The 13,149-nt window shown below is 39.9% G+C and overlaps 1 protein-coding gene and 1 long non-coding RNA gene across 4 annotated transcripts in view; one reads left to right on the top strand and one right to left on the bottom strand.

Moving 5' to 3' along the window:
* Positions 1–13,149, top strand: part of LOC308481403 — a 42,738-nt gene that overhangs the window by 10,442 nt on the left and 19,147 nt on the right. The gene's annotated exons all lie outside the window — the stretch shown is intronic.
* CA8 (carbonic anhydrase 8) overlaps positions 9,418–13,149 on the bottom strand; it is a 51,375-nt gene continuing 47,643 nt past the window's right edge. For 2 of the 3 annotated variants that reach the window (XM_081013617.1, XM_081013615.1), the window contains one exon: positions 9,418–11,338. The gene's annotated coding sequence lies outside the window, so the exon portion shown is untranslated. The remainder of the gene's footprint in view (positions 11,339–13,149) is intronic. The other variant, XM_081013616.1, reaches the window with a different exon arrangement.

The raw sequence follows: 13,149 nt of genomic DNA, 5'->3' as shown, positions 1-13,149 counted from the left end.
TTTTTTCCTTTGATGCAGTCCCTTCAGAACCCAGGTATAGAGGGTTTTAATACAGAGGTCTTGTGCAAGCTAAATATAACTGTTGTACAATACCTCTGTATCTTTTTTTTTTAAAGCACCACACCCAACAAAGCACAAGCTTCCATTGTGCCCAATTTGAAACATGATAACTAAGGGCTGTTAATGTTTGCTCTTGCATACTTCCTGTGAAAAAGAAATAGCTTAAATGTCCATGGCTCAGACTCAGAAATATCGGCATGCAGACTCTGAACAGGAAAAGGTAGTGGAGGGTGAAAGAGGAATTACTGAGGTGAGGGGCAAGAACGCTTAGTGGCATGGACAGGACAACAGTAGTATGTTGTTGTTGTTTAGTCGTTCAGTCGTGTCCGACTCTTCGTGACCCCATGGACCAGAGCACGCCAGGCACTTCTGTCTTCCATTGCCTCCTGTAGTTTGGTCAAACTCATGCTGGTAGCTTCGAGAACACTGTCCAACCATCTCGTCCTCTGTCGTCCCCTTCTCCTTGTGCCCTCAATCTTTCCCAAAACAGTAGTATAGCTATGTGAAAAACAAATAAATTAAAATTGCACATGTGGGATTCTCACATGCCAGGTTCCTGTTAAAAGACCTACTTATTTACCAACACACTTGCTGTTTATGAATAAAAAGCTCTTAGTCTTTTGTTTTAGATCCTGCCAATATTGTGGTTTTCATGTATTGATCTTATGGAGATTGGATTGCATTGCCTGTAAACTACCCTGGAACTCATTTATTTATTTTAATGGAGGGTAGTATAGAATTGTGTTAAATAATTTAAATAGATATTTATTCCCCAAATAAAACATGCTTCTTATCTAAGACTGTGCTAGAGTACCTTGGCTATGAGATGGAGAACATGCTGCAGAGTAAATGACGTAATGTCTCCCCTTTAAAGAAACCATTATTTTCCTTTCCTGTGCTCCTTTCCTGTGTTTATTGTAGTTTCAGTTATTACCTTAACACTGTAATTTCCAATGCTAAAAGTTGCACAGTGAGAAAAGGTAGTTGATCAACATGTGTATTTAAAAAACAACAACCCACAATCACTACCCAAGCATTAATTTTGAGCACATTGGCCCGGATCCAGTGCTAGTCATGCATGATAATAAGAAGCTCCTGGGACAAGGATGCACATCCACATCAAATCAAGTGATTTTAACAGGGCCCTGACAGATTGTTTATTTCCAGCCCTTCAAGTAAAAAATATCCTCATAAAAAACAAAAACAAAACCTACCAGTTAAAAGAATTCTTCAAATGTTCCTCCACATGAAAAAACCAAATTCATTTCTAGAATAAAGGCCATGTTTTGCTTACTAAAAATGTGAAGTTAGCATAAAAATGGCTAGTTAAATGTCACCACAGTTCAGCTGGTAAATGGCCTGCCTCTTTAAGAAGCATGCTTGGTCTGTAACTTGGGTTGCCATATTTCAAGTACTGAAAATCCAGAGCTTTTTAAAGAAAATTCCCAAAGCTGAGAGTTTTCAGTTATGTTGACGAAAATGTGGACATATGACAACCCTACAGTGGGTGTGGTCCCCTCCATAGTTAAGAGGGAACTGGTTAGAACCTTAGTCTTCCCTGTAAGTCCAGGCTCCTATGCTGAATATTACTCTGTACTAATAAATATAGTTTTTGATGTTATCTTGATTCATGCTGCTTCCTAGTATTTGGGCAGACTCATTGCAAGGCTTCCTCACACGGTGAGTACCCTTCCCCAACCCCCAGGATGCTGCACACATGGTCTGCTATCTGAGATAACTGTTCTCAATGTTTCCTTAAAAAATGCCCCCTTTTAAAGAAAAAAGCCTTGTTCCCTGCCATCTGTCCTGAATCAAGTTACATTTTCTTGAGTCAACAAATGCTGGACCCTTATGAATCTTGTGCTACCCAGATACATATCCAGATAGACATTTGCCTCTGCATCACTTGTAACCCTGGCAGCCTAGCCCTGTCTATGGATCTTCCTTCCTGAATTGAAATGACCATATTTATATTAAAAGAATAATGTCCTAGCCTATTTACAAGAATATCCTGAAGGTTTCAGGAGTACAAATTGTCTCTTTTTAAAAAATGAGAAAATAATAATGGGGCATTTGGATGCTTAAAGAGGCCCCTACAGGAGAGGAGCCTGCGAAGAATTAACATGCAGCTGCTTAGGCAGCCATGTCTGAGCTTGATTTATTTCCTTGTTGACCTGCTGAGGCCAAAAATCCTGCAACAGAATGGCAGACAGGACATCTAAGGACTGAGATGGGAACTTCTAACATCTTTGTTGCCCCAGAACCCCTGCATCTGCCCCCAGGTTCAGAGGCTATGGGAGACATCAGCAGCAACCAGGGAGGGAAACTTTGGCCTATGGAGAGCTATCACCAGGCTGCTTCAACACTCTGTTCCAGGCCCTGATATTCAGGTGCTGAGTGGCAGCTGGAACATCTAAAGCCTAAGGTGGAACTTATAGACACCTTTGCCCAACTCCAGTTACTATTGTATCATTGCCTATTATATTGCGTTTAAACTACATTATAAGCTACTTCAAGAACTTCAGTTAGTAGGCAGCATAAATACTCCAAAAACAACAACAACAGGTCCCGGGTTTAATGCCTGGCAAACCTAGTTCAAAGTATGATGGAGCAAATGATGGTGTTGGCCTAAGATGCCAAAGAGCCTGAGCCTACAATCCTAGGCTTAGCTCAACCCCTGGTACAAAGCAAGCTTTCTACGTTTGTGGAAAATGCAACAGAATTTTCTTACATTTGCATGACTTTGTCACTGTGGCTACCTTATTCCGTCTTGATTTATTACTACAATAAACTTCCTAAACACCTTTTATTGGGATTAACTGAAAAGTCAGAACTCTCTGTCAGGCTTCATGTTAAATGGAAACAAAACAAAGGGATGGGGTCAGGGACAGAGAAAGATGTTGCTGGATAAAAGCCCCAGTCTTCCATTTTTGTAATAAGTTTTAAGATTAAATGGAAGTGGTGTCACGAAAACTTGATTAGGTAAGATTACTCCAAATGTAAAAAACCTCTGGTTGCCCAAAGCATAGCTGGGGGGTGGGGTGCTTTGGATCAGTCTTCAGTACTACATTTCAAAGAACACAGCAGAAATAAAGAAAAATGCTGCCATCCTTATACTGTTACATGTTTCTACATAAATATAAATGTAAAAGTGTATACAGCAGATGGAAGAGTCCTTATTTTCATGTAAATTTTCCTTCCATTCATAGAATGGGTTCTATCCAGTATAGACTACCATGAGTGGAAGAGGAGGGGCTGTTTTAGTTTATTCCCCTATCATCCTGTAAAAAACACATGCACACATACACATCACCTAACATGCTTTTCTCCAATAGGGTATGTGCAAATTTTCAAACAGTGCAAGGGAATCGGCAGAAATTATTTTCCTCCTTCCATTTGCGGGAGCCGAGAGTACCCATTCTGGAAGAGGAACTGTTCACAGATCTCTGGACCTGACCCAACCCAATGTGTGTGTGTTTACTGGTCAGTGCTAGAATCCAAATAACTGCTGGATATATAGTTGCATTTGCTGCAACTCTGTTTCATCTGGACTCTGATGTTTACATTTACACTATTATACCAAGCAGCTCTGCTGCGTTAAATAAATAGGACTGTTTGCACAGGAAGAGAGTTTGATGTGTGTTAATGAATGCACATGTCAATGACTGTTGCAAAGGTGGGAGATATATAACCATTATAGATGTCTTCATGAATGGTGAGCCTCAGGATATTTTTATTATTTTTGCATTTCATTATAACTTGGTCTTACCAGCTATCCCTTTATTTCGCAATCACAAAAATATGATTTATATGGTTTCCAATCTCAATAATATAATCTTAATATTCCCTGTGATGAAGGGGATATCTCTGGCCAACTCCTATAATGTTTTTGGCTACAATCTTATATGCTCTTGCCTGGGAGTTAAGTCCCATTGAACCCATTGAACTCAGTACAGTTGTACCTTGTTTCTTGAATGGAATCCGACTTCCGAAAACGTTCAAAAACCAAGACATAGTTTCTGATTATCTGCAGGTGCTTCCTGCACTCAATCGTAAGCTGCAGAAGCCACATCAGATGTTTGACTTCCAAAAATAGTTCACAAACCAGAACAGTCACTTCCGGGTTTGTGATGTTTAGAAGCCAAAACATTCGAGAACTAAGCTGTTTGAAAACTGTAGTCTTGTGTCTGTGTAAATATGTAGAGGATTGCATTGTTGTTGCTGAAACAGCTTTGGCCACTATATCCAGGCCTTTGACTTCATCCCCTACCCAATAGTTGCTTCAAAAGAGGAGGTGTAAGTTCTGCACTAATATTTGCAGTTGTGCAGTCAAATCTGTGCAGTGTGGCAAAGAATAGCAGTGAACTGAACTATGTACCCAGATATATAAGTCAAAATAAATTTTGTTCTCATTTGAGAAAGGACCCTAGTTCAGTGATTCAGCTGCAGAAGTTTCCAGGTTCAATTCCTGGCATCTCCAGTTAAAACGAATAGGCTACAGGTGCTGGGAAAGATTTTAGTCTGAGACTCAGGAAAGCCACTGTCAAGCAGAGTAGACTAAGGATAGCCACTATGGTACTCAGCAGATACTGTTGAACTACAACTCCCATCAGTCCCAGCTATGGTCTGGGATGTTGAAAGTTGAAGACCAGCTTCTAAAAGGCACCACATTGGCTCTCGGCAGGGGACAAATCTGGGCAAAAGTATGGCCTGCTAGAAGGTTTGCCTAGCCAGCATTTTAAATCTCTTTGTGGTGGTTAGAGCTTCCTTTTTTGCAGCATCACTTTTCACTGGATATAAAAGCAGTCAGTGGTTTGGATCTGTCACTTTTGCTCTGTTTGCAGAAGGGGCTTCCATTTAGATCACGTCAATGAGTACAAGTTGCCTTCCATTAATGGGGGTCCTGTCAGGAGAAAAGGTGGGCTGATGATGATGAAGATGGAGCATCTGCGCCTTTTATACTAGAATGATGCAAGAGAGAAGAATACTAAAAAAAGATGTTGAGAGCTGCCATTATTTATACAATCCCTTTGAGGTGTGTTGTTTACACTCATCATTTTCCCACCAAACACGCTGGGAGTTGGAGACTACTATAGAATAGTGCAGTGCAAAACCTGGATGTCATGAGCAATAAAAAGTTAAGACTAGCTAGTTGGGAGTTTTAATGTGTTTTCTCCTTGTAATATAAAGCTCATTCCCAGAATTTCACTGGACCGTGTGGACAGGGCAACTGTCATAGCTGTCTATCAAGGCTGAATTAGATGAAGGCAGACAAAGCAGGCTTTGTGGCGAGACTGAAGCTGCAGCCTCAAACGTTTCCATTTCTCATCCAAAGGCACTGTGGGGGCATTGTCTTCCCCCTCTCTGAAAAGAGAATGGAACAATTATGTTACTGAAATTCCACAGTGAGCCTGAAAGACTGTTTATGTCCAGCCAGGGAGACAGTGAAAACTGAAAGGAGTTTCATGACAGCAGGGGTGGAGGTTTCTCGATATATTCTTCAATGGTATGGTGGGCCTGACTCTTCTCTCTCTCAGCAGTGTAAATCAGGAGAAAATCCACTAATGCTAATGGAGTGGAACTAGTTAGAACAAGTCTCACTTATCCCTGACATTTTCATCGAGTTGCCCCACTCTGTGCACTGTGGATTTTATTACTTTCAATCGGTTGCGTACCTTCTTTCCAAATGTAACCTAAAAGCCTTATGTTTTGTACAGAAACAGAAAACAGCAATGTCTTGAATGGTGCACAGAACTTTGGAAATTCCCACAGTTTTTGCTTTGAACAAATCCTCTGTATACAACTATAATACCAAGTTTCCCTTCCTGAACTAAAAAGGAAAAAGCTATTAGGAGTCCAGTTGTTTAAAGTTCCCATTGAATATGATACATTTAGTTCCTTTTGATGTGCACATAGAGGGCAATGAGATCCTCACAGCTCCTAAAGCAAATGATCTATCACTCCTGGGGTGAGTCAGGAATAGCCACCCATAATTCCTTGTCAACTGCCCAGCTGCAACTATAGATTATATCAGTCTGTTTAATAGTGTTCTTTACTGATATTAATTTTGCGCCAAGAATACTATAAGCATGTAAGAGCAAATGCACAGAGATTATCTTAAGCAGCCTGCTCTCCTTCCACAAGAAGTTACTCTTGGGAGTAAGTCCCAGAATGAAGTGGAACTTCGCTGCCTCCAACAATGCTGTTCCACACCTGAAGCAGACTTCCATTTACACAGTAGAACTTCCCCTTCCCCTCCTCTCCTTTGCAGGGCTCCATGCTTCTTGAATCTCTCTCCTCCAGCAGCACGTTCAAAACAGCAGTGGGGTAGAGGTGGGGTGGACTGAATAGCTGAAAAAAAGTCAGCCTTTCATGGCACACATAGTCTACATAGTCGAACTGGTATAAGGCTTTGATTTGATGTGTTAACTTTACTTCTGAATTATTTGGAAGCTGAAGCTATTGTTGCAGATTTTCTTAGTTGCTGCACACACACAAAAAACCATCCTAGCTTATAATTGGAAAGCTGCAGCAAACTCTAATGATTATGGAATGGTTAATTAGCATTATGGAGAAAGCAGCCTTGCATTTTGCACATGTAGTCAGATTTCCACAGATGTCTTGTCAACTGATGTCTTTTATTTTCAGTCTTGCACAGAGTTTTTGCTAATTGCTATTTTTTATCATCAGAACTGTGAAGATGTTTGTTGTTCACTGACTTTTACTGCAGCTCTCGCTTTTACTGAATAGATGTTTCACACTTGCTTGCACCGCCTTCAAGGTCACCTGCGAGCTCACTGATTGCCTAAACTCTTTTTCCTGAGCATCTCACAAGTATTAATTTGAGTATGTCTGATGGTTGTTGCCCCACCAGTTCCTCTCTATACCTTACAGGATCTCTTCAGTAGCTCACATTCTAGAAGTTCTTGATTGTTTCCATGATCAGAAGTCTAGTTTTGCTTTTTTCTGCTAGCCTCTAATTATAACCTCCAGTGTCCTGTGTTATATCCAAACCTACAGAATGATCCATCACTAACCAATTACTTCCCACTCGTGCTTTTAGCTTTTCCATGTGTGATATTCCCCTGCTGTTGATTTCTTCCTCCCTACACCTGTAGGACATGGACTGGATCAAGCTCTTAGATTTATAAATTATTCTTCTATATCAGACTTACATTGTACTTTCCATATTACTATCGCAGACTTCTCCATGGTCTGAATAATCAGCTGTTGGTACTTTCGCCAGGCCCTGAGCTAGAATATTGATAATGTATCAGTTTTGGCATAGTTTACATACTGGCTTCAGAATTTGCTAACAGGACTTCAGCTATAATAATAATAATAATAATAATAATAATAATAATAATTTTATTATTTATACCCCGCCCATCTGGCTGGGTTTCCCCAGCTAAGTGACTCATCAGTTTTCCATAACAATGTCCAAAACAAGTCTATACTATAATATTTTGACAAGGTACAACTGGGTGCAACTGCACCTATGTAGCCACCCAACAGATGATTGGCAAAATTTGCTTTGAAAGTGCAAGCCACCTTTCAGTGTGAGCAATTTTTTCCCTCTACCCATGTAGCCAAATAGGTGATTGCATCACAGGCCACTGCTAGGCACTTGACTAAGTCAAGCAGAATCACACCTGCGGTCCTCAGAGAATTACCAGTCAAACAATGAGATAAAGAACCATTCAACCACTTCCCAGGCCTTTGAGGGACTAAGCTGGTTTTGTTCTGCTGTTAGCTTCCAAAGCTTCATGTGACTGTTATAGGGGGTAGATATGTGGTGTTTGTGAATGAATTGTCGGTGCTGCATGAAAAAGTTGATATTATATATTATTCCCCCTCGCCATGCTATATTACAAGTTGCTTTGAAACCTATTAGATAACAGGCAGCTAATAAGTGTAATAAATAATAAGAATGAACTGTATTAAGGGTCATATTAATAGAAGTTAAAATTCTGAGCTGTGTTGGATCTCAGTTGCATAAATCACAAATCACCTTCAGTGATTCAGGCTCATCTCTTGTAAATAATAGAATGATACAATTACAGGAATCTTCAGCTCATTGTTTGGCTATTGACTAAATGAGAAAATTAGTACAGTACTGATTTAAGAGAGCACAGTTTACACACACACACACACACACACACACACACACACACCAAGCAAGCACTCCTCAGAGAAGATGAAAACACATAGTTTAATTTGGGCTGTGGCTTACTGTGAAAGTTCCATGTTACAATATGCAGAAATAAACTGAAGCACTGTTGTTATGACAGCTTTTGCTAAAATCTATCTCATGGCAGTCACATACTTTCTCAGCTTCAATTAGCACTAAACTAATTAACACACTGCTCTCCCATATACTTGTGAACAGTGACTTTTTTCTTTCTTAGCCAGTCCCAAGTGTGATGTAAGAGTGATTGAGTAGCTAATTACTCTTTAATTGAATTTACACATTATACCCTTTTCACTTGTTCAAGCAGAATATTCGTTCAGAAATGAAATTAAGCTGTACCAGCTTGTGAAATATACCCACTGTATTAAAGAAATGAAACATAACTGTAAGGAACCACGGGAAAGCGTGTTTTGTTGCATTTATTATACCTGTGTTGAACAGAAGGCGGCACAAACAGCTTTTCGTGTTAATTATAAATTAGGTTAATTGAAAAGAAATGTGTGACCTATAGTTTTCCTTAAAGGTAAAAGTCTCGATATAAAAACAAATCTTAATATGAAAATTAGAAATGCTTTAGGAAAAAGTTTTATTGGAAATTATCAAATAAACACATCCCGACATTAGGTGTTGATTTTGGATATGGATTTATATCCCTTCTTCATATATTCATGTTATTTATTTTTGTTGGTTTGTTTATTTGTTATATTTGATGAGAACCAGTGTGGTGCAATGATTAGAGTGTTGGACTAGGACAGAGAAGACCCGGGTTCAAATTCCCACTCCTGGGTGATATTAGGCCTGCTCTGTTCTTTCTTTGTAACTACCTCAAAAGGTTGTTGTGAGAATATAACAGAAGGGGAAGAAAACTGTATGCATGCACCTTTAGAGAAAAGGTAACATAAATACAATAAATAAATAAATAAATAAATATTAAAGGCCTGTGTGATGTCCTGACTTGAATGACATTCATTGAATTAGACATTAGCATAACCCTGTCAGAAAATGCTTACAGAATATTGGAAGCTCAGGGTTCCATCAATACATTACATATATTGTCTGTTTTACTTTTAACTGGAGATTATTTTACAGCTTCCAAAAATGTACCATAATTGTGAAACTATTGGCTGAAAACCCAGGAATTTTCTGGAAAACCAATGAATGTATCATTTGTTATTAATAAGTTTAATCGAGGGAAAGACAGTACTCATCATTTGCAATGCTGTTTAAATGTAATTATGATTTGGTTGACATAGAGATGCATACTCTTCTTGCTATAGTGCATGCTGATCAGTAAACAATATTTCAAATAATTAGTACTAATACATATTGTGGACAGATTACACTGAAGCAAGTTCAAAGGGGCTCATGTTTTTTCAATATTCTGAGAGTGAGATTTGTTACTTCCTAAGTCCCATTTTTCTCTTCTTCGTGTTAGAGAATTCTTTATTCTCCGTCTCTTATCTTTCCCGTCAGGCCTCTTCATATTGGCAGGAGCACATCTGATCCCTTTGGTAGAGACCGTCTGATCTCTAGATTCCAAAAATAAAGAAATACTGACTTTCCCCATTGTTATTTCTTCATTACTTTCAATAAATTAATATTCATATTTTCAAATAGGCTTATGTTTACATTATTAAATAAAAAACAGGAAAGAGAGAAGAATGACTTATGGAAGACCATTCCAGCTACTGAGTTAACATATTGGAAAAAGACAGAATTCTAAAACGTTATGTTTCTCTCCCTCAGGCCACTCCTTAGTATGGCTCAGAAATCCACAAAGGCTTCTAGTAATCAGGATAGAATAAATACATATCGACTCGAAACATCAAGGACTCTTAGAAAACATCAAGCCAGCAGAAATCAACTTATTTAATTCAATCTTATTTCACAGGGATATACTGTATCATGTATAATTGTTTATCAAAGCATATGAATCATAAATCACTTCAAAATGTGTAGGATACAGAGGGAGTCATATATTTACCAGCATTACACAGGTTTTACTATGCACTTTTCAACTCTTATTTTCAAGAGGATGTTAGGGTCCCATCTGCAAAATACTTTAAAAGATGTATTATACCACCTAAACAGTCATGGCTGTAGTTTATTACGGATGGTGAGAGTTGTTGGAGATTCCTGTTCCCCGCACAGAGCTGAAATTTCAGAGTGGTTTACTGTATTTTTCCATGTATAAGACAACCTTTTTTCTTAAAATTTTTAGTAATAGATTGGGGTTCATCTTATATTCAACAACTTCCTTAATTTTTAATTTTTTAAATTTTGGGCTCCCAAAAATAGTCTTATACATGGGGTTGTGTTATACATGGAAAAATACAGTAACAATCAACCCCTCTTCCCCAGGGACTTCTGGGATTGTTGTTCTCTGAGGGGAATAGGGGTATTGAGGATTCTTTGGGGAAAGCCATAAAGTGGTACAGTACTGCTTTAAATGCATAGTGCAGATGGGCCCTAGAATGGGTTAGCTATGTGTGACAAAAAAATGGCAAATGTTTTTCTGGGGTGTAGTGACGCCTTGCTTTCTGCATACCTGTAGATGCCTCAAATTACCTTCAGGTCTATTCTTCCATTCTCTGATTGCAGAAGTAAAATAGACAGTAACATAAATGAAATAACACTTGAGAAGGATACAATAACTACTTGGACTTTTCCTATATGGGAACAGATTCCAAGATACATTTTCCTTCAGCTCTCCTCCAGCAAAAGCAATAATCATGTATTCAACCAGGCACAAGATGTCCTATTCCAGATGCAGTGGGCATCTTCTAGATCCTGGGCTAGGCCATGGACGACTGACTCAGGTGCTTGAGGTTACCAGCATCTGGTGGAAATTTGTAATTGGAACTGAGCAAGTAGTGTAGAAGGGTACCAAAGGTCTGCCAAACTTAGAACAGCTTCACAGGTAAGAGAAGTTGCTCCGATAAAAGCTAAAATTCATCTGAGTTCAGTGCAATCTGAAGGCTGTCTAAGCTGAGGTTGAAAGGAACAGTGTGTTCCAGATTGCATCCTAGCTCTGTGACATTGATGAATGGCCTAATGTTCCACATCCAGTCATCTTTATTGGAGAGCCTACAGGGGAACAAACAGTAATAGGTGAGTTGGTGTGTTGATTCAGAATTCCTGCTGGAAAGATCTGGTTGACTGCTCTTGAGAACAGAGTGCAGCAGCTTGTCCTCTTGGAAAGTGCTGCCTTTGGGGTGTATTGCCCATTGATCTGATTAGGTAAGTCTAGGGGACACAGGATTCCCAGGGCAGGATCCTCTAACTCAAGATCCCTTTGAAGAGCTCAGTCATGACACAACATGAATACTTTAATATTGTACTGATTACACTTTTTACCAGTTTCTCAGCATTAATGTCGGCCCAGCATTGTGACATAGCCATGGCCAGGGGAAGGACCAATACTCCCTGGGATCTTGTGGGGCTTCCTCCTCTTGCATGGCCCAGTGAGATCTTGGGACCATTCTAGTCCTCCCTCACCTTGTGGCTGGAGGTGGGGTTTCCTAGCCTACACACACACACTCAGTGGTCCTCGGTTTTAAAGTCTTCCATTGAGGTATTGAGTGGCTGCTATTTTACAGAGCTGGAAAGTAATCTTACTCTTTAACCACAATTAGCCTTCAAGTTGAGAGATTTCTTTCAATGGATAGCAGGTGACTCTTAGGCATCATCTACATAGCTGTTGATCATAACTTGGGCTTAAATGGCATTGAGTAGGATCTCAAGGCCCTCTTAAGTTGGCACACAACTCTGCACTTGAGCTCTGTCTAGGCCAAAGCCAGCGCCATTCATCTCAGGTTACCAGCAGGATTCCAGTCACATGATGTGTACCACATTGGGCCCCTGTATGCTGGTCAACTTGCACAGATCTTAGGGGGTTAATGAATCCTGACCCAATGCCATGCCAACCCCCATTTACCTCACTTTGGTCAACAAATATTGTGGCCTGTTTCCACCCACACCTGTGTCCTGTATTATTTAATCTCTACCTGGTTTGGGAAGCTGACCACAGTGCGCCTGTCAATGTGGTGCTTATTGTGGTCAGTCAGGGATGAAGGGAACCAAAGATTAACAGGATCTGAAGGATACTAAATTGTTGCGTGGGATAAAATAATGTGTGGCAAAACACATTCTTTTGAGTCTAAATTCCTAAATTATTTAATTGGCTCAACTTCCCAGTGAATACCCACTTATATTGTTTTGGATCTAAGTATTACCTTGTAAGTTATGGGCAGGTTGACAAAGCTGTTCCCAAGAATTATTTTTAGATGTTGTTAAGTGTATTGAAAGAGCTCTGCCACTTCAGATCAATATCTTTTAGAAGTAACTCTTGCATGCTTAAAATTCAAAGTCATCTTGTCAAATAACTTTGGTGCTACTGATATTTGAATTACCGGCAGTGGCCTTAGGACATTATTCATTCTCTCACAAATAAAATTTACATGAGTATGTCTGTGACTTCCCCCTCAAGTAATCTCTATGCAGGAATCCAGATGCATTTGAAATCACTCCTTCCAAAAACAAAGTAATTATATTGTGGAACTGCACAGTGGCGTAGCGTGGGGGTGCAGGGGGGGCCGGCCGCACCGGGCGCAACATCTGGGGGGGGCGCTCGCACTCGCAGCTCTCTGCCCCTACTAAAATCCACGGGTTAGGGGGCGCAAATTACTTGCCTTGCCCCGGGTGCTGACAACCCACGCTACGCCACTGGAACTGCAGAAGAGTACTATATAATTGAAATTCCAATATGGCGAAGGGTAGGCACACAACGGGAGAACAAGCAAAAATTCAGGAAGAGAGGGCAGTGGCTCCTTGGCTTATGCAGTCATCTGCAAAGTCTTCAGATGTGGGACTCACATTGAACTGAGTGCCAATGCAAG

The sequence above is a fragment of the Podarcis pityusensis genome (genome assembly GCF_964106645.2).
Source record: "Podarcis pityusensis genome assembly, chromosome: 7".
NCBI lineage: Eukaryota > Metazoa > Chordata > Lepidosauria > Squamata > Lacertidae > Podarcis > Podarcis pityusensis.
This window is presented reverse-complemented; position numbering and strand designations above follow the sequence as displayed.